Genomic DNA, 21,038 nt, shown 5'->3' with positions numbered 1-21,038 from the left:
TTAGCCACCATGAGAAAACATGTCGCTCTGGGGACTCCCGCGGCAGGGTCTCAGTTTATCTGCTCAGTGTGGATTTTCAGAGCTAACCTTCTAAATTTAGCTGCTCAACTCCAGTCGCACAAATAGCTGAAGCCAAATCAGCCACAGATTTAGCGAGTTAAGTTCAGCTGAAAATTTGACTCAAGATAACCAGGTAAAATTACCCAACTATTTTTGCAGCTCAGTGGCTTACTGAAAACAATTAACAGCTTGGTATATGTGGCATGGCCTTAGCATGCACGCTATCCTTCAGTACCTGCATTTCAAATAATTTACCCTAAGTTAAAGCATGACGGAGGCTCACATGCACCACCTCGGCGGAGGATAACTTGGCAGCACATTCCTCCTGCATGTGAAGAGGATTCTGCTGAATGTGCTGATGCTCCACAGCCACGTGACCAAAGGTCACGGAAAGTGTAATGTCCGATGCAGATAAGAGCAGGACAGAGGTGTGTACTGTGTATATAATTAGATCTGACAACTGTGCAGTGTGTGTGGTAGAACTTGGGGGGCAGATTAACTGTATTAAGCGTTCCCGCACCATTGTGAGATATTGCTCCACTGAGCCTGTTCCCTCCCTCTTCCGCACTAAAACTCAATCCATGCTTCTGCTGTTTCACCCCCACTGCCGGAGGTGTTGAGCCAAAGACAGCTGAACACCTATTATATGCCTAATGCACATGGGGAAGTCAGGCTTCAAATGGTATTTCATAATCAAACGCCCTCCCTCCGCTGTTCGCTTAGTGGAATATAAATATCTTAAAAGAAATCAATCAAAACAAGACCACTGAAGTCTAGTTTCCTTGCAGCTCCCACACAAACAGCAGAGTCTTGTCTGTATTCATCTATGATTTTATTCGCTTTCCATTTATGGCGACCTCCTGTTGTGGAGTCTCAGTTTAGTGGACCCATGGGCCGACCTGCAAGAGACTGGGAGAGGTGTTCAGCTGCCTCTAGGTAAACACAGGCCGGGAGGCAGATGTCAGGCAGGATGTGGACGATGCTCTTCACCCTGGAAGCTGGTGCTCCCCCGGGAGAGGCCCGTAGGAGCCCAGCCGCTGGGACTTAGGTGAGGTTTCACCCCTGGAAGCCGGAGCCCCCCTGGGAGGAGCCCGTAGGAGCCCGGCCACTGGGACTTAGGCGAGTGGTGGAACCGAGACAGGAGCAGGCAGGCTGGTGAGCTGGAACCAGAGAGAACTGTAGCTGGACTCGGGAACTGGAACCAGGCAGGAACTAGCAAGACTCGGGAACTGGAACCAGGCAGGAACTGTAGCAAGACTCGGGTACTGGAACCAGGCAGGAACTGTAGCAAGACTCAGATACTGGAACCAGGCAGGAACTGTAGCAAGCAGGCAGGAACCAGGCAGGAATTGTAGCAAGACTTGGGTACTGGAACCAGGCAGGAAATGTAGCAAGCAAGCAGGAACCAGGCAGGAAATGTAGCAAGCAGGCAGGAACCAGGCAGGTACTGTAGCAAGCAGGCAGGAACCAGGCAGGAACTGTAGCAAGACTAGGGTACTGGAACCAGGCAGGAACTGTAGCAAGACTCGGGTACTGGAACCAGGCAGGAAATGTAGCAAGCAGGCAGGAACCAGGCAGGAACTATAGCAAGCAGGAATGGAGCGAGTTCAGGAAGGCAACCCACTCCGGGGCACGGAGCAACTGGGAACCGCAAGGTAACCCCGTTGCAAGGTGAAGACTGAGTGTCCGCGGCCGGCTTATCAAGGCCGCGGCGTCTGACGTCAGGAATTGGACGGAGTCACCAATGGCGGGAACGGGCCTAGAAAGGCGTCCAACTTGCGCGCGCCTAGGAGCAAGGCGTCCATCAGAGGTTCCCCGGCGGCGTTGCCCCCATGGGGACGCCGCTGAACAGGCCGCGAACTTTGCCAACAGAAGCGGGAACGGGTCCAGGAACGTGGAGGTAAGGGCCCGGTCGCAGCATTCACGACCGGGACCGTAACACCTCCTGTGGTAAAAGTCAAGTCTATAGATTTTCCTGTGGGTTACGGCAAGGTCAATGCTATTTCAGGTGCTTCCAGGTTCAGGTGGTCATTGTGCAGTGGTAGAACCATCACAACTAAAATAATGTACTCAAGGCAATATTTACTGCAAGCGAAGGACTGGATGAAGCGGATGATAGAGACATATCAAAAGCTGCCTCTGAAACCCAAAAGACCTAAATGTGGGAGGATTTGGAGTTTCTTTGTAGGTGAATCCAAAACTGGGAGAGGACAATATTCAAGGCCATTTTGCCTGATAACGCACAAGTTATCCGGCCAAATGTCATAATATAAATATTCCTGGTACATACCCAGCTGATTTTTGGCCAAGTAAGTCATTATCTGGCTAAAGGTTAGTCAGATAAATAAGGAGGTATTTTGGGGATGCTCTGGAGTGGGGATGAGGTAACCATGTTACTTATTCAGCTAACTGTGTTATTAGGAGTTAGCCAAGTAAGCTTTTTGGTTGACTCTAGTCGTTGGCTCTGCAGCCTGCTCGCACAGGATTGTTGCCGTGATAAATGTTTTATTTAGAAATGATGATAAGTATAACAGTTCCTGACTTATGCACCGCAGGCAATAGAACAGAAAATTCACATTAGAGCATAAAAGGGATAAAGCTTGCGTCCAGTCAGGCCCATGCAAGGGTATTAGGCGCCCTAGATGCCTTCTGCCTTGCGCCACCCCCCCCCCCCCCCCCCCCCCCCCGTTGTGCCGCCCCGCCCGATCCCACGCGCTCTCTCCCACTCCTCCACGTGGAGAAGGTAGAAGCAAGATCGTGGCGCGCGCCGGGGTCCGGCTTCAGGGAACCGCCGCAGGTGAGGAGGGGGGGAGGCCGGGTTACCGCACGGCTGGCGAGCTGTCGGTTCCTGCGAGGGAGAGAGAAGCGCTGGGTCGGGTGAGGACGGAGGGGGGCGGGGGGGGGGTCGCTCGTCGGTCGTGGCTGCCGCGGCTGCTGCCCCTGGGACCCTGGCGCTCTAGACCTCCGCCGGCCCTGCTCCCTATCCAAAGGTACAGTCAAGGTATTTGCATGGTAGAATCTTTCCAGTAACAGCACAAAGACAGATGAGGACAAGATTTCACAATACAGTTCAACATTAATACATCATGAATAAAAAAAACTCATGGGTCAACGCCAGGATACGCACTTCTCTTTGGCCTCCATGCTGTCTAAATGCTGGGAACAGCCAAAAAGGTGTCCCAACAATCCTTTATGAGTCCCTCAAGGACTACTCCGGATCCTCAGGGGTGGGGCCATGGAACAGACTACCCCTCAGGCTGACTTTGCCTTTCTTTGAGCCATTCCATGGCTCAGTGAAGAGTATTCCAGCCCCAAACCAGATAGACCCCAATTCAAGTCTGGAAAATACAGCTGTTTTCCTGACAGCCGTGCCCTGGAGCAGGTCTAAGGTTATTGAGCCTCATGTGGCAGGATAACTGTAGACTTAATCGGGTATGTTGAACAGAAGAGAGCCACTTAAGTGGTCTTACTGTTCAACCAAATGAAAAATTCCCATTTGGGATTAGTGGCTTGAATCACAGATCCCCATCCACTATATCAAACATGTCCTGCCAGGCCAAGCCTCTCCAGGGTCACTCTCCCCATCCCTAACTGGTATATTTTTGAAACAAGGACCTCTCCTCTGCTTCCTTCCTTTCCTGCCCACCACACCTTAACCCTCCCACCCTTCTGGTACCTTTTCAAAGTTCTTTCATCAACAGGGATCACCCGATGTTCCTGTCATGATCCCAGCTGGCCCTTTCTGTGTTGCTGTCGGGGTAGCTTGCAATTCCAATGTTGCTGCCTCAGCAACACTGAAAGTGCTGAACAAGCTCACAGAAGGAATGTACTGCATTCCTGCCTGAAGAAAGAGATTTGAAAAGGTATCCGGACGGTAGGACATAAGAACATAAGAAACTGCCATACTGGGTCAGACCAAGGGTCCATCAAGCCCAGCATCCTGTTTCCAACAGAGGCCAAAACCAGGCCATAAGAACCTGGCAATTACCCAAACATTAGATAAATCACAAGATACTATTGCTTAATAATTACCATAATAGCAGTTTATGTATTTTTCCTCTAGGAACTTATCCAAACCTTTTTTAAACCCAGTGACACTAACTGCTGTAACCACATCCTCTGGCAATGAATTCCAGAGCTTAACTATGCACTGAGTGAAAAAGAATTTTCTTCCATTTGTTTTAAATGAGCTGCTTGCTAACCACATGGAGTGCCCCCGGGTCCTTCTATTATCTGAGAGAGTAAATAACCGATTTATATTTTTACCCCCTAACCTCCGGCTCGAGACCTGCTCTTCTAAGTTCAGGGCCAACGTAAAAACCTGGCTCTTCAAGCAAGCTTTGCAATTAGCAAACAAGAAAGAGACCTGGTTGTCATTATCTCTGAAGAACTCGAGGTAGCTGGTCAGTATAACAAAGCAGCTGGAAAAGCAAATTGTATATTTGGGTGGATAAAGAAAAGTATCACTGGTAGGAAGAGGGAAGTAATATCAACTCTCCTCCTCAGATCTCTGGTGATATCTCACTCTGAGTACAGTGTTCATTTCTGAAGACCACATTTATTTTTTTTTTAGATTTTGCTTTTTGGCACTTCAAAGGGGATTACATTCAGGTACTGCTGGTATTTTTCCCTATCCCCACAGAGCAGGCAATCTGATGTTGTACCTGAGGCAAGAGAGGGTAAAGTGACTTGCACAAGGTCATAAGGAGTAACAGTGGGATTTGAACCCTGGTGTGTTGGCCGCTGCTCTAACCTCTAGGCTACTCCTCCACGGGAAAAGGATATTGACAAGCTGCGGACAGTACAACGTAGGGCCATCAAAATGGTGCCTGGCCTGCACAATAATCCACACATAGAAAGAACGCGGGAGCTGAAGGTACACTCTCCAGCAGAAGGAAGGGAAAGGGAGATAGGATACAAACATCCAAATAACTGGCAAATATCAGAAAGGTACCAGGAGGTACCATTTGCCATGGAATGATGAGCTCAAGGACAAGGGGGTCCAGCCAGGGCCTCGCGTCCCAATAGGTCAAACTAGGCGCCAGCTATTAGGGGGCGGCAAAGATCAGCCATGTGGGACTGTTAATGGAGCCCATCCCACTCACGGCTGAGAGGAGTGGAGACTCGGCGGGCCATGTGTGGCCAGAGACTCGGCTGGCTGCGATCAGCGCTCATCCTGCTAGCGGCTGAGAGAAGCAGAGCCTCAGCGGGCCAGGAGCAGCTCCTCTATCTGTAAGTGTGTGTGTGTGTGTGTGTGTGTGTGCGTGTGTGAGTGTGTGTGTGTGTGTGTGCGTGTGTGAGTGTGTGTGTGCGTGTGTGAGTGTGTGTGTGTGTGTGAGAGTGAGAGTGTGCGTGTGTGAGAGTGAGAGTGTGCGTGTGCGTGTGCGTGTGTGTGTGTGTGTGCGAGAGAGCAATGGTGTTACTGAGAGAGAGGGAGGGAGCCTGTGTAAGAGTGAGTGTGGGAATGAGACAAGCAAACCGAGTGCGTGCGAGAGAGGGAGCCTGTCTGAACGAATGAGATAGGGGCCGGAGCCAGGTCCTGGACGCACAAGGCAGAAGGTTCGCCTAGGGCCCCTAATAACCCTTGCACTGACCCTGGGTCCATCATTTACAGCTAAAGAAAAAAAGGCTCATAAGAATGTGAGAAAACACTTTTTCACTGAGAGGATGGCAGACACCTGGGACAGAGGATATAAGGGCAGAATTCAAGCATGCATAGACTAGACAGGACAGGACCTCAGGGGCAGAGGGAAGGAGACGGCGGCAGACCAAGTAAAACAGCAAGCAAAGAGAGAGGCAGACTGAGCGGGCCAAATGGTCCTTTTCTGTCATGGATTTTGTTTTTTTGTTTCTTTACAGCTTTGCAAGTAAACACTGCAGCTGCAATCCAACCTCCAACTTACTTGTACAGCCAGACATCATGGTGTCTAGCTCACTCTGCAATGACCTGATGAAGAGAGCTTCCCATAGCTAGTCACAAATGTAGGAAGCTAGTCTAGTGGAAAGCACCACCTACAACTCATCGGTGGACATTGTTTCCTAGCTATCTCATTTACTTCTTTTCAAATAAAGCATAAAAGCATTGAACTGTATTAGATTCCTGCATCAGGCAAACTGCTTACGGCATTGAGTGTCCCGGGTCAGACTTTATAGACGAGCCTCTGTCTATTGACATTTAAATAATATACTACGGTAACGATCTCTCAGCCTTCTCTTTGACAAAAGACTGTTTTGATGTGTTTTCCACATCGAGGTCTTACTTGTTTAGTGCAAAATCAATGAGGGGAAACTGTCAGGAACCAGAAAAAAAATGAAGCAAATCATTTACAAGAAGCCAAATATGAAAGACAGCAAACATAGCATTAAAAATGTCTTACTTATAGCTATAACTATAAATGATTATTGCTGTTAGGAAAGACATTTAAAGACATTTTTTTTATTGAAAACTGAATATACAGTTAAAGGACACTAAATTCAAGAAAAATAACATACAAAAATTCATTTTTCCCGTGTTTTTCTTGCCCCTGCCTTGGAGAAAGGAAGATGGAGGATGGCAGGTGGAGGTTGTTGGGTTCGTGCTTCTCTTCTGGAAAAGAGGTCGCATCCCCTGCCTCTAGCAACCTCCTCCTTCTCCTGCTGCTCCGCAAGGCCTATTCTTCTTAACATGTCAGGATGAGCCTGAAAGAGATTAATGAGGAGAAGTCTGTTGCGATCCCCCCTGCTGCTGCGCTGCAGGAGGTCTCTTACCTTCCTCCAGAGGCCGCTCTGAAGCCAGGGCCTCGCCTGCGCATCATCCAGGACTTGCTCCAGGGCCTGAGAGGCCTAGCTGCTCCTGAGGCATGCCTGTGGCTTGCAACCCTCAGCGTTTGGACTTCCTGCTTCCAGCCACGCCCGTTTCTCTAGGGGCTGGCCCGCAGCTCTCTACCCTAGTTATAGGACCAGCGGTGGGCAGTCCTGGCAAGCTCCTCCCAGGGAGTTGCCTTCTACCTCCAGTACTTAAGGACTGTCTGTTCACTTGCACCGGGCCTTCGGATTGGGTTACACAGTTGCCTGTGGCCTCTCCCGATCCAGGTCCTCCGTGACTACGACTCCTGCTTGTCTTCAGCCTGCCTTGACTCCGGTCCGTGACTCCGACTCCTGCTTGTCTTCGGCCTTCGGATTGGGTTACACAGTTGCCTGTGGCCTCTCCCGATCCAGGTCCTCCGTGACTCCGACTCCTGCTTGTCGTCAGCCTGCCTTGACTCCGGTCCGTGACTCCGACTCCTGCTTGTCTTCAGCCTGCCTTGACTCCGGTCCGTGACTCCGACTCCTGCTTGTCTTCAGCCTGCCTTGACTCCGGTCCGTGACTCCGACTCCTGCTTGTCTTCGGCCTTCGGATTGGGTTACACAGTTGCCTGTGGCCTCTCCCGATCCAGGTCCTCCGTGACTCCGACTCCTGCTTGTCGTCAGCCTGCCTTGACTCCGGTCCGTGACTCCGACTCCTGTTTGTCTTCAGCCTGCCTTGACTCCGGTCCGTGACTCCGACTCCTGCTTGTCTTCAGCCTGCCTTGACTCCGGTCCGTGACTCCGACTCCTGCTTGTCTTCGGCCTTCGATTGTGCATTACAGTTGTCTGTAACCTTGCCGGTCCAGGTCCTCCATGTTTCCTGATGTCTGCCTTGACATGTGCCTAGTTGTTTGTTCCTGTGCCTGCCAGCCGTAAGGACTTCGGATGTGAGTTTCCCAGCATCGGAGTTCCTGTTCGCCTGGGTCTTCCCCGCGCCCTCCTTCTCAGCGTGGTCCGCGACCAGCCTTCCTGGGCTGTGTAGGGCACGTCTGGGACAGGGTGGTCCGCGACTCAGTCCCACGGGTGGGCTGAGTAGGGCGCCCTGATGGACAGTGCAATGTTCCCGTCCAGCCTTGTCTCCAGAGTCTGCTTCAGCCCTTGTCCGGATGTCTACCTGTCTCTGCCTTGACCTGGTTCCTGAGCCTTCTGTCCTGTTGGGCCCTGGAGTGGCCAACAGGAGGGATTCGTCCCACGGGCTCTTGAGCTTCTGCCAGCCGAGGGGGCTTCGGATGTGAGTATCCCAGCATCGAAGTTCCTGCTCGCCTGGACCTTTCCTGTGTCTCGCTTCAGCCCTTGTCCTGATGTCTCCGTCTTGCTTCAGCCTGCTTCTGCCCCGTCTGATGTCTGCTGTTTAAGGACTCTGTCTGCCCTCGCCTCTGTCCGGCCTGCTGCCCATTGCCGTTCCCTGCGGCGGGTCCGAAAGGGCCGGGAACAGTCGGAGGACCGTTCACTAGTCAACTTCCCCGTGTTGGCTACCATGGGCATGCAGGTCCGGCTGAGGGCCGGACTTCCTGCTTCTGTTCCTGCCTGCCTGGCTCACCATGCCTGCTCAGCTCACCTCCCACGGTGTGGCTTGGGGCTCCTCCTGGGGTCCTGCCGTGGCCCAAGGGCTCACCACCCGCCCGAGACGACCGCGCCCGCGCGTGCTCGTAACAGAAGTCGGTCAGAAAACCTCACCAATAGGTGGTATGGAACAGGAAACCCCGGAGAATATATCAGTGCGTCCATCGGTGACATGGCCTGACCTTCAGGACAGCGACCCCCCTTGGAAGGGCTCTTGCATGCGCTGGGTTGTGGAGGAAAAAAACAAAGAGGGTAACAGTTCCACTAAGAAAATGAAGAAAGAATGTAAAGAATGCAGGAATGACAGAAGACAAAGAACATATGATGTAACCAAAATGATAAAGATGACCAACACGACAAATATTGCACAAGTAAAACTGATAAAGCATTTGCCTTTATTTATTGCATTTATGGGTTTAGATGGCCCTCTGACCAAGGCGTTTTAGATTAAAAGAGATTGAAACTTTCAAAGGCATTTATCCGGATACAAATAACTTTTGAGTTATCTGAATAAATGCCTACTTTTGAAAATTCCTAGCACTTATTCAGATACATTTTATCCGGAAAAGTATTATCCTGATAAAAATTATCCAGATAAGTGAGAGGTATTCCAGGAGCATTCCCAGGTGCAACTGAGGTAGCTGAATAACAAATGCCAATATCTGGAGTTAGCCAAATATGTTCCCAGATAACTTTAAAGATAACTGGGTATATAAAAAAAAATATATATATAGTTAAGTGCCCTCCCCCCCCCCCCCCCCAAAAAAAAGGAGAAGCTTAGTTAACTTAATGACCCAATCGCCCACCCCTAGTTAAGCGAGATCAAGGTTGGGCATGATCCCCCCCCCCCTCCCTCATCCCAAAGCCCCTCATAAAATGGTGCAAAGCATAAGGCCTTGCCCGTCTACTCCCTCCTCCTCCACTCCAGCCCCCTTCACCCACTTCCCCCATCCAGGCAACCCTAACCCTCACTAATCAACTAGTCAACACAAACCCCTTAAGGTGACCTGGAGAGTTCTGAGTTCCCAGTCACCCTAAGGGGTTTGGGGAGGCCCGGCTGCGGTGGGAGGGTTAGGGTTGGGTTGACAGGGGGAAAAGGCAGGTATTTTGACAACTGGGGGCAGGGTTGCGGGCAGAGGGCTCGATGGATGACGATCAACTTGAGAAGCCGTATGGGGGGGGGTGGGTGGGCAGGGAGAGTTGGAAGGAGGGGAGAATCAGGCCACCAGGCCCATCCCTGTTCTCACTTGGGTGGGGAATCGAGCTGCCAGTGCCAGGCCTGCTTGGCTTCTCTTTCATTTTTGGGGGACACTTAACCAATTATATTCTTAGAATATAGTCATTTAAATTAGTTATACATGTACTCAGATAACTTTGATATCTAATTAGCGATATTCAAACTTTGCTGGTTAGGTTTCACAGTTATCCAGTAGGTTTACCGGGATAATCTTATTTGAGTATATTCAGCGGGACGTTTATCCGATATATATCCGTGATAATTTATCTAGCTAAGCTTAGTCGGATCAATTATCCATTTAATGGGTTTTTGAAAACTGATCTCAAAGAAAGATAACTGGTTGAACAGAGTATACACAAAAATGCAATTAATTCTCAGAAACAAACGAGCTGGCATAGATGATCTGAGGGACAGAGAAGAGGGAGAGATTATGAGTGAAGAAAATGAGGCAGTGCACAGTAGAGAAGAACAGAGAGATCGGGAGCAAAGTCATAAATATGTTCGTGACCCGGCTTTCTCCCTATATTTTCCATCAGAGAGGGGCTTTGCCCTTGCCTTATCTCCATATTATGTGGGATGGGTCTCAGGGATATAAACTTCCCCCTGAGCATGTGCAAAGGGTCATTGCCTCTCCCCAGGAGGAGTGATCAAGAGGTGATCTCTGCTGTTTGAAGGTTGTCTGAGCATGAGAGGAGAGGCGGAGAGTAAGACATTTTGGAGATTTGGGGAAGATTTTGCTATTTTTGGAGTATGGGCCAAGTTCCTGAGGGAAGGGCAAGCCCCCGGTATTTTGAAGGGCTGGGTTCTTGATCTCTTGCCTTTGTGACCAGCAGAAGTTGGGGCTTGTGAATATTTTTTGTCGAGATTTGAGATTTTTGAAGAGACTGTTGGATTTGTCTGATTTAAAGAGCTATTTTTGAACAAGGGTTTTTTTTTGTCATCTTTCCAGCCCTTGTTTCATGTTGGATCTCTAAAGAGATTACTGTACCCTCCAAGGGGAAGGGATTGTAGAAGTGGACACTGATTCAGGTGGGAAAAGAACATCTTGGAGAGTCCCATGGACAATGACTTTTTTTATTTTGATCTTTCTGATGCTGTTCTTAATTTTTTCCATACTGTACATTTTATTTTGAATACCATCTTTGGACTCTGTGATTCTTTGCTACCAGTACCAAAAGTGACCAGATGTTTCCACACTCAGGACCCCTTGACCAGTGATAAGGACAATTGGGGTGAGTGTAATTTGGATGACTGTGTCCAAAATCCCTGGATTTTCTCATACACACTCATGCTCTCACTCTTACTGGCTCCCTCACAACCTCAGAGCCTCTCAGATAAAACTCTATGCAGCAGAAATAATGCTGAATGTTGAGAATTGTGTTATGCAGACTAATCTGGAAAATGCACTAATTTCTACATGAGTCATAATGAATCAGTCCTCAGCTGCAGGCATCAATTGATTATCCTGGCTCCCTTTAATTTAATGTTTGCCAAATACAGTTCATGTGTAACAGCAATCCTAATTCTCCACCAGATCAAGCTGATTTCACATCCCACTTCATACTTTGTCACCTCCAGCTGAGTCAAACAATTAATCTAATTACTGCCACTGCTGCCACGTGGCTATTGGGGAGGCGCTGATTGCTGCTATTGGCACTGAAGCCCATTCTGCTGCCTCCTCTCTGCAGGCCCCCTGGGTTTCCACTTCCTCCATGTTGATCTCGTACATTGTGAGATCCGCCATAGAGAAAGTGCTACTCTTGCACATTCCCAAAGATTACATGTTCCAATCAGTAAAAAGTAATTTTTTTTTTTTTACATCTGCTTCCCTTTCTTATTTTTTTGCCATTTCCTTTTATATTGCCTTTTTTTCTGTTTCTTTTCTCTCCACTTGTCTTCTTCCCTCAAACACACAGTCAGGTTCTCATTCTCACATGCATTTCTCTCACACACACACAGGATCTCACTGTCACATGCTCTTTCTGTCATGCAATCATTCATACACACAGTCTCTCACTGGCACAGGCTGTCTGAGTCTCACACACAGGCTCTCTCACACCCCCACATGCTGCCTTGCTCAAGCACAGGCTCTCACTGTCACATGCTGTCTCTTTCACACACACAGAGGCTCTCACATGCTGTCTCTGCAAACACACACAGTCTCTCAATTCACTCACACACAGTCTCTCAACTCATCTCATACTCGCACACACCTCTCTCTCACCTCTGGGCCTCTTCTTTACGGGTTACCACAGGATGGGCTCTGCAGCGGCCCTAGTCTTCCCGGCCCCGCTGCTCCTCTTCTGCATGCGACTGACACGCCTCCTCCTTCCTGCCCGTGCGGCTCCGGCAACAGTTGTCTTCCGGGGCAGGAAGTAAGTAGGAGGAGCACCGCGACGCGCTCCCTTTTGGGGTTGGAGGAGGCAGGTCTCCAGCTTCGCCCCGCCTCCCCGCAGCAGCTGCGGCGCCGCGGACCGGCAAAAAACCCCAACGGCCCGGTACTGGTCTGCGGACCGGGCCGTTGGGGTCGGTCCGCAGATCAGTTTTGGTCGAACGACCAAAACACAGGTGACCCCTGTGTTTTGGTCGTTCGACCCCCGCCGGGGTCGCGACCCACAGGTTGAGAACCGCTGATTTAAACAGAAGGCCCTTTTGCAGCATGATAAGATTGCAGGCCTCTCTATTTCTGAAGACAAATGACCTGAGCTAATAACTCCCTTCAGTCACAAAATGATACAAAGGTAAGATAACCGATGTGGTTCCATAGTCCTTCCCATTTTCTGCCTATCCTCTCACTGACAAACAGAGCCATCCCCCACCACCTCACCCCCTCACCCCCCTCCAACCACGGCCGGCTTTAGGGGGTATGCGACCCATGCAACCGCACAGGACGCTGAGGCTAAGGGGATGCCACCACGGCAAGGCCAAATTTTATACATGAGATCAAGTGCAGCCGTCACCCGAGCGAACGCTGGCTTCCATCCACCTCCCACCAGCCCCAGCTGGCAGCAGGAGTCGCGATTTAAGTGAACCTCATCTCCTGCTGCTGCGGGACCTCCTCCTCCAATCCACGAGAACCTCAGGGCGACTGGAAATCAAACCATCCCAGCTATGAAGAGCAGGAGACTTTTTAATCCTTGTTATTTTTAATTCTTGGGCATTATTTGATGTTTCTGCTGTTTTGAAATGTTTTATTGTTTTGGGATATTTATAACATGGTTGTAATTATTGGATATTCTGTTCATCAGATGTTTTGAAACAGTATGGTCTTACGATTATGATTCCTGATTTATAGTTCTTCATTTCGTTGTTTGATATTTATGAGGAATGGTGATGTTTCTGTTTTTCCATCATTGCATTGCCTGCAGTGCCTGACTTGTGATTTCCAGTTCCGTTTTTGGATCTGCACATTTCTATTTATGCTATATGGTCTCTTTGCTCTGCATTTCTCTCCAGCAGCTAACTGACCCCTCTGGGTATATTTTGTCTGTCATCTGAATAAAATCTTGTATCCATTTTCTAAAATTGTGCAATGCTGTAAGACTATTTTAAAAATAGTTTTGTTGGGTTGCTAAAACTGTCCAGGGCTTTCTTTATTGCATGTAGGGCCTTTAGGAGTTTTTCTTGTAATGTCCTACAGTCAAGTTGTTAGATAGTTAATGTCAGGCCATGGTACACATAATCCAGGGATGTGCTCTATTTTTTGGTTATTTAGACGAAATTTGAAATTTGTGTTGGAGATTTTTTTTGGCTCAGTTCTGCTGCTGCTGTGTGATCCAGGGATACACGATCAATAGAAAATGAAAAAAAAAAAAAAACGTATTCTTACTCAGTAGATGCAGCATTTCTGTGTCTAGAGAATGTGTATTTCTAAGGCCGGTGGGGATGGGGAGCGTGCTGAGTTCAGGGGGAGAGAGAAAGTGAGCCCCACTGTTGCTAATCCATGTCAATCTGAGGGGAGCGGTTGCTCTCCTCACTATCTGACTACCTTATCCTTTGCCCCCGAGGAGCAGGGATCACTTGCAGGGGACAGAGTGCCACTGCCCTGGAGCTGGCCCTGCGTGCACTTGTGCTTTTAGTGTGCAGGTAATGCTAATTTCAGTTTTCGCACAGGACACTGATTATCCTACAGCTGGCTCTGCTTCCAGCACACATGCACTCGTATCCGATAAAATAAATCGAATAGCAGATGGTGGGCTTGTGATCTCATCTCATCCAGGGGCAACTCAAACAGGCTGATCCAATCCTGGTTTTGGCTATTAATGGCACGCAAGGAAATTTAGTTCTTGTTCCTCAAGAAAAAAAAAAAAAGTAGAACTACATTTCTATGCATTCTCTGGGGGCAAAATCAGCAGCAGATTAGCCTGTTCTGGGTAACATGAGGTGAGGGTTGAAGGATTAACATGAATCTTAACAAACGCAGGTTTGTAAGTCTGTCAGTAAATTGACTGCACTGCATTGTTCTTCTTTACAAAAATCTGAAGGCCTCTTTGCAAGACTCTAATGCAAAGTCACAGAGTTGTAGAAGTGGACCGGGGTTTTGGGAGACACTGTTTATTTGTTATGTCTGAAAACCTAGAAAGTCTTCTTGTGCTAACATTTCACATAACTGACGTCTAGGCACGCACGGTTTTAGATTACTAAGCCAGCGCAATACAAAGTATTCCGGTTCAGCTGAATCTCACAGGTTGATCATAAATCCGATATGGCTCTTTTCAGCATTTCCTGGGATTCATTCTAGCTCTCTCTCTCTGGTTCTTCATAAAAGGCTTTCCATGCATATGAATAGTTTTCTTTCAGGCATTCATTCCTCTCCTGAGAATTCTCTCCACACACATTATTACTTCATTAGCTTAAATGCTGGCGCGCAGCTCCAGTGGACTCACTCTCCGTCACTGCCAAATACCTGAGAGATTACTCGGCCCCTTTCCGTGGTCTCAGGTAAACTCCAGAAGCAAAGCAAATGCTCAGCTAAATCTAGAAGCATATTATTATCTCCTAGCAGGCAGTTCCACACACCCCTGACCGCACTACATAGCCCAGCCGTAATGGGAGCATTTCGGATAAAGGAACTTCAGATACAAGGTGTTCTCTAGTGTAACCGAACATAAATGTCATTAAAATGGAGATTTATCTAATCCTAGCCATACAGCGAGTGCCCGCCCAGTATAATGAGCAAGAGAAAGAAGTCTTACCAGCAGCGTGCGTGTAACCCCGTTTTTGGTGGATGTCCTGAATACAGGGGTACACGGTTTTCTCAGGACCACAGGGTCCAGGGTCCTTTCCAGCAGGGAGGAGGAAGGAATAAATTCTCCGAGGCCCAAGGCGAATAGGAGGAACATACAGTCTCTTATTCTCTTTCAGATGTACTCTTACGGGCCGATACAGTAAAGTCCGTGGGAGAGCGGGCGCGGCGTGCGCACAGGCCACTCTCCTGTGCGCGCGATTCAGTATTCAAATTAGGGCCGGCGGTAAAAAGAGGCACTAGGGACACTAGTGCGTCCCTAGCGCCTCTTTTTGGACAGGAGCGGCAGCTGTCAGCGGGTTTGACAGCCGACGCTCAATTTTGCCGGCGTTGGATCTCGAGCCCGCTGACAGCCACGGGTTCGGAAACCGGACACCGGCAAAATTGAGCGTCCGGTTTTCAACCCGCGAGCCAACTTCAAATTTATTTTTTGTAACTTTTTGTAACTTTCGAGACCTCCGACTTAATATCGCCATGATATTAAGTCGGAGGGTGCACAGAAAAGCAGTCTTTACTGCTTTTCTGTGCACTTCCCTGGCGCCGGCAGAAATTAGCGCCTACCTTTGGGTAGGCGCTAATTTCTGAAAGTAACATGTGCGGCTTGGCTGCACATTTTCCTTTCTGAATCGCGCAGGAATACCTAATAGGGCCATCAACATGCATTTGCATGTTGATGGCACTATTAGGTTTGGGGGGTGGGTTGGACGCGTGTTTTCGACCCCTTACTGAATAAGGGGTAACGCTACCTTGTGAAAAACGCGCATCCAACCGCGGGTTGCAGAGCGCACTGTACTGCATCGGCCTGTTAGTGGGGACACCTGGTATTCTCACAAAAGACACTGAATATGCTGGTGGGGAATTCCAATAAAACTTTTACTGCAAGCAAAAATATCTTTGTAAACTGCTTCAGGTGTCCGGGCTTCAGGCAGTGAAGGTAAGCTTGGACTCAGGATGGTTTCCTTGAGGTGGGCACACCTGTCCTGATAAGCCCTCTTTCCTGCCAGGCTTTGTGTGGTCAATTATAACCCACCCAGTCAGTCTCCCAAGGGTAGGGAGGAAATGCAGGGATAAAATTAGGTAAACATCTTGCATGAGAATGTTAGTCCAGAAAACCTCTGGAATAAATGATTCTTCAATAATAGGTTTAACAATTTTATTGTGCTAGAAAAATAAAAATTACAACTGGCGGACAATAAACAATATAACATATACTTAAGATCTTTCAGCAAACATTTTCCTGAACAATCCCTCAAGAAAAGACTTGTTATATATTTAGACAACAATCTGAAACCTCAACACATTCAAACCTTTTTTTTCTTTTAACATAGAAATACTTTAAAAATTGGTAACAATTATATTCTTTTTCTCATAGACTTTTAAGCCAAATCAACTATAAGTCAGATAAGTAGAGTCTTTGTATTTCTCGTTACTTTACTCTAACTGCATTGTATTCACAATTTATATTTTAAGACATTGAATCTTTGTGTTAGATTTCTTTTTAGACTCTTCTGGTACAGAGTAATTTTAGGTATCTTTTTTTTGTGTGTCTGTGTGTTTTCCGCTTATAGTGTTCCTGTTTGTGTTGTTTTGATAAAAGGTTTACTGTTAGTCTGGCCAGACCCAGTGTGTGCCTCTGATGTGGTTGTGCACTTATTTTTGATCCTTTTTTGTCAAACGTCTGATGTGATGGTCTCTGTTGCAGTGGGCATCTCCTGGATGACGGGTCTGGTGGCAGCGGGTGTAGGTCCTTCCTTTGTTAGCGTTCTCTTCTCCAGGATTACCTACTCCCTAACTGTACAAAATCAATAACTTCCATGAGCCAGTAATTGTCCGTCAGCTTGTTGAACTGAGAAAAATAAAAGGAGAATCAGAAATTCTCTGTCTTAAATTTTACTTTAGGGGAACTGTACTTCCACTCACAATTAAGCAATTGGTTCCTTAACTTGGTAAAGGGGACAGAAGCAATGTTGAATTAAAATCATTTTCTCCTCTTGGTCTTTCCATATTCACACAATAACACAGGTGTTAAAATGTCCCAATGACTGTTTCCCATAGGTGCATGCTGGCTCCTCCAAGATTTCTCTTGAGTCTGGCAGAACATGTGAACAGTGTCCTTGTCCAGCACCACCAGTCTTCTGTTCAAATTTTCCATGTGAAAACCTTATTCCCACAGAGCATATCCTTGCTCTGCTGACATCACACATAAATAGTGCCATTTTAAAAGTTGTTAGATTCCTTATGCCTGCATCTCCTAGCCTTTTTCATACCCTGGCATAGATGCCAACCATCTGAATTTAATTTCTACCATTTTTGTACAGTAGCTTTGCAAACTTTAAAAGTACCAGGAGCTGGTTACTTTACTCTCCTGGTGTCCTTCCATTGTCCATTTCACTCGTTTTAGCCACCAGGCTATTACTTGTGCTTCTGGGTTGCTGTGGCAGCTTTCCCCTCACTTCAGGGTGCTGCAGGAAGTAAAACAGTGAACTGCAGGAAAAACCTGACATGGAATCCTGTATGCATCAGAGCCCTGGTTATAGGGGCTTTCCTTAGCCAAATAAATGTGCCCAACCACTTTGGAAAAAGTATCACTTTTTCCATCACAAGATCACTCCGACACCGGTCAAAGAGAAAAATAGTCCAACATCAGATCCTCGATCAGCCATACTCCCCTCCAGATCTAACCACGTCAGATCTGAACAACTCACCTGTTTAAGACTCCTTCTCTGATTCATCAGTCTCCTTTTACTCGTGCACAACTCGGACTTTGCACAGCAACAAGGTCTATGTACCCACATATCACAATTTAGACTACCCCTCTAATTATTCAAGATATTTACTCATGCCTTAAACATCCTTTGTATTTATCCACGTCCTGTTGACGAGTTATTTATTTATTTATTTATTTAACAGTTTTTATATACCGACCTTCATAGTGAATAACCATATCGGATCGGTTTACATTTAACAAGGGTATAAAAGGAGTAACAAATTCAAATGAGCGAAAGATAAACAATAGGTAGGAATAAGTCAAAGTTACAATCAACAGGGAGAGAGAACTTGGAAGCTTGCAAGCAAGCTGGAAGGAAGGTAAGGCCGGAGATAAACCAGTGATACCCTAAGCGTAAGGTTATTATTATTATTATTATTATTATAGTCTATGTAATATTTAATTTGTATTATTTATTTATATTTTTATATGTTATATGTTATATGTTACTCATATGTTAAGAAACGCTGTTTAATGTAACGCCTTTATTGCGACAGTTTTGTTCTATGTAAACCGACCTGATTCGATACTTGTATTGAGAATGCCGGTATATAAAAATCCGAAATAAATAAATAATGGAACTTGTACAGGGCATCCCATTACTCACTATGCCTCATATATTTAAATTATATTTCCCTGGGTAGAATTGTTGGATGCGTCTGTGTTTGAGGCTTTCCCAGGGCCCCTTGGCTGCTGTCCATGTCCCCCTGGCACCACAGTGCATCCTGGGGGCTTATGCACGTGGCAGGAGCTTCCATTGGGCCCTCTGCCACTTTTGGTTCCCTTCCTTTTCCTATTTTAATTGAATTTATTTTATTTCAGTTAACTTTTGTTTCTTTTTTATTTTTTTTTTCCTTTTGGTGCCTTGCCTTGACCCTTAAAAGGACCCGGCCTTTTTTAGGGTCACAGTGGTGATGACATCACCACTGGGCCTGTAGGACGGGAAAAATCCTAATTCGGTGACAGGAGCTTCCTCAAGTCTTCCCACTGCTTTCTCCTGCTTCCCTGCATCAGCGAATCTCCGCTGCTGCAAAGAGAGGAGGCAGCAGCCTGACTCGCTCTACTCCTCCCAAATCAATAGGACAGCACTCCTGTGCTCGCAGGCCATTTCCATACCTGGGATCGTCCGAGTTCTGCTCACCCTGGGATTAGGGGGGCTCTAGAGACTTTTCTTCCTCCACCCCTCCTCCCCATCTACTTATTTCTTAATTCACCTTCTCTATCAGATAATAAAATAGTTTCCAATCTTTGGGGTCTCTGGCTTAGCCTTTTTTTGTTTTCTGTCTCTGGTGTCCTCCTTATCTTTACAGTTTCAGTTCTCTCCCCCCCCCTCCCCATCACATACACACACGGGTTCTCAAGTTTTCTCCTCTCTCAGGACCCCCCCTGGATCTCTCACTCTGTCACACCACGTGCACATTTTCTCTTGCCATCTCGCCATTCATTTCCCCTGATCCGTGCAGGGCTCGCAGTGCTTCCCCGCCTCTCATTGCTGATTGGCTCATTGCGATAGCTAGAACCAATCGGTAGCTGGAGGAAGAGAATTGGCAGCAGAGCTTCCTCCTGCCTCGGACTCCGTCCTAGCGCAGCTCCAGCTCCTCGGCACTGACTGAGGAAAGAGGCTGGCGCTGAGCAGGGCCGGTGATGCCTAGGACCCCGGAGATCCTGGAGGAAAGGTCTGAAAGCCCTGAGCCTTGGGGTCATATCTGGAGAGTTCCCAGGTGTGGCCCTCTCCCCCCTGCATCAGCCATGGGAGACAGGAAAATGCTGGCAACTGCCTTACCTGCGCCTCGTGTGCTGCAGGAGACAGAGTGCAGCTCTCCCATGGCAGCAGGTAAACTTTTTTTTTTCTTCTATGTCTTCAATCCAGTTAGCAACAAAAATCTCCAATTGATCTTCTCAAAATTCCACAAGTACTGCTTGTCTCAGATATACACAGATAAATTAGTGCTTTTTTTCAGATGTCAGGCTCTAGGAAACAACCCAACCCTCCCAAGTGATAGAAGGTGGTTTCCTGAGGGTAGGGACTTCCTGGTCGCTTTCCCAGATGTTATTCTAGATCTATGGGTTAGAAAGTCCCAAAAATTGCAAAAATCAAAATCTTTTCTTGTTTTCCTGATAGGAACTGCTGGCACAAAAATCCCTCCCAACTAGCAAGACCCTGCTTTCCCTCCTTGCACTGCAGGCAGGAAAATCACAACCCCTTATCCTGATCTCCTGTATGCAGGGGAAAATCTTGCTGAGGCAGGACCAAGCTGCACAAAAAACAGACTCAATCACTTCTCACACTCCCAGAGACCATCCCTGCCAGACCGAGGGGGGGTACTCCTCAGAGATATGCCTCTTCCCCAGGTATGAAGCTCTGGGGCCTAAAAATGGTAGAAAGTCCAATGCTCTCTTACTTCATCAAAATTCAAATCAAACACTGCCAAGTAAAACTGCCAACCTATTCTTTATATTCTGCCTGCTTCTATATAGGCAGGCTGGCCCAAGCAATATCACAGAAGGAGCCTGCAAGGGATGCTTGCCAACTACTCCTACCTAGGAATCCTAGCCTAGGACAACTGGATAGTGGTGACCTAGTGTGTCCCTACGTGACCCTAATCAGGGGCAAGTTTCAAGGGTATTGGGGTCTCTTGGATGAAATCTCCATGAGAAGTGACAGCTGGGGAATCCATTGATGGGCAGAGCAACAGATGCAGAGATTGCTAATGAGTCTTCCCAGAAAGGTGAGACATACCTCTAAGCCCCTATTGAATGGATTTAAAGGACATAGCCAGAGATTTTTGGTCACTAACAGTCTAGAATGGCTAAAGGGTCCTTTGCATATGAGTTAAAACTGTTTCCTGTATCTGTGCTGTGTAGTGGAAGAAGTTATGTTGATGGATGTCACCAGATATAGATGTACGTTTTGTGAAATTATTTTTTTAAAACGTTTATTCTAAGTGAAGAAGTTCCTTGTAGCAGGAGCCCGATGTGAAGTGTGGTGATTAGAAACTGCCAACCTCACTCCAAATGCATATACCATTAGGGGTGTACATTGATAAAAGTTTTATTTTGTTTACATTTTTTAAAATTTTTCTTCTAGTGTACATTATTTTAAATTAGTGCACAAGTGAGTTGTAATAGTGCACACTAACTCAAATAGTATGCACTAAATCAAACATCCCTAGATTTATCAAAATGCTATAAATATAGAAGAAATAGGAGAGAGAGAGAGAGAGATTCCATGGGGACTGACATGTCAGTGTACAATTTACACCACTGTAAGAGGGGACACTATTAACTCTGGGCAAGGTTTGGGCAGTGGGGTAGGTTGGGGGGGGGGGGGCAGTTTTACA

Source organism: Rhinatrema bivittatum, chromosome 3, assembly GCF_901001135.1.
Source record: "Rhinatrema bivittatum chromosome 3, aRhiBiv1.1, whole genome shotgun sequence".
Taxonomy (NCBI): Eukaryota; Metazoa; Chordata; class Amphibia; order Gymnophiona; family Rhinatrematidae; genus Rhinatrema; species Rhinatrema bivittatum.
The sequence above is the reverse complement of the archived record's forward strand: the minus strand, read 5'-3'. Positions refer to the sequence as shown.